Source organism: Calonectris borealis, chromosome 2 (assembly GCF_964195595.1).
Source record: "Calonectris borealis chromosome 2, bCalBor7.hap1.2, whole genome shotgun sequence".
Lineage (NCBI taxonomy): Eukaryota > Metazoa > Chordata > Aves > Procellariiformes > Procellariidae > Calonectris > Calonectris borealis.
Genome location: NC_134313.1, coordinates 123828173 through 123829393, shown reverse-complemented (window position 1 = coordinate 123829393; position 1221 = coordinate 123828173).

Genomic DNA, 1221 nt, shown 5'->3' with positions numbered 1-1221 from the left:
TACAATACCTAAAAATAAAAGCTGTTCTACTTCTTTCATCAAACTATTTTCTCAAAGGGCAAAACCATTAACGAACCAATGCAGCTGAAGTGGTGATTCCTTTCAGGTGTGTAAGGACCTGTTTAGAACTGCATGCTAATTGCATATAAGAGTAGCACAAACTTGACTTACTACCCTTTTCCTTGCTACTCTGCAATACAAGCAGACTGAGAAAACCTACCTTATTCCTCAGTTCATACAACATAAAGAGGCAAAATATTTAATCTCATATGCAGTACCAGCTCCTCTATACAAGCAAAGAAAAAACTTTGTGTAGCACAACAGAGAGCAGAAATCATGAGAAGGTCTGCATAGAAATGTCATGCTGTTCTTCAGCTCACTTCCTCTTTTGAACATGTTAAACTTAGGGCAACTTCTACCTCCAAGTAATGCGGTCTCTAAAGAAAAGCAGGTAGAGTCTCTAAAAGCAGTCATACTCAGTCAAGCTTCTTTTTCCAGTGAATTCTGAGACGCTTTTTAAACAAGTCTCATATTTCTTGCATTATCTTTTCAGAGAACCCAATTCACAAGTTAAGAGCATTCCCTGCTTCCAGTAGACACTGCAGGGCAATAGGCTTCCATTTTTTTCCAGCCATGCTCAAAAAACGTATGTCAAATCAGTACTGTTTGTTGTCAGTGACCTTCTGAGTCCATCCACGGAGAGGGGGTGAATCAGCTGTTTTAAGGGTAAATAACCTTCTGTACCCGTAAAGCAGAATCTGGAAATGCAGGTAAAGAATGAGTTACCTCATAGGATGAAGCTTAAGACAGGGAGACTGAAAAGGATTTGGAAATCTGAAAATCTGGATCAGACAGTGGAAGAGTGGTGAGAAAGTTTACTGCCCCTGTCTGACCTCCAGAACTGCCTCTCACATGAACATTGCATGATGAAAAAAAATGCTTCCTGCTGAAACCTTGTGTTTTGGCTATTTCTGATATCCATACTGAATGACAGAGAACGCTGTCCTGGTGGTGCTGCTCTAGGTTCCCAGGACAGCAGAGCTTAGCATTAGACTCAAGTCAAGAGCAAGCTGGATGCAAGGCACAAAGTACAGTTGAGGATCTGACACAAGGTTAAGCTGATCTCAAAGTACAATTAACAGCCCAATGGCTCTGGCAGCTGAAACTACAGAATCACTGCAGAGGAACAACAGATATAAAGAGACCCAAGTACCAAACAGG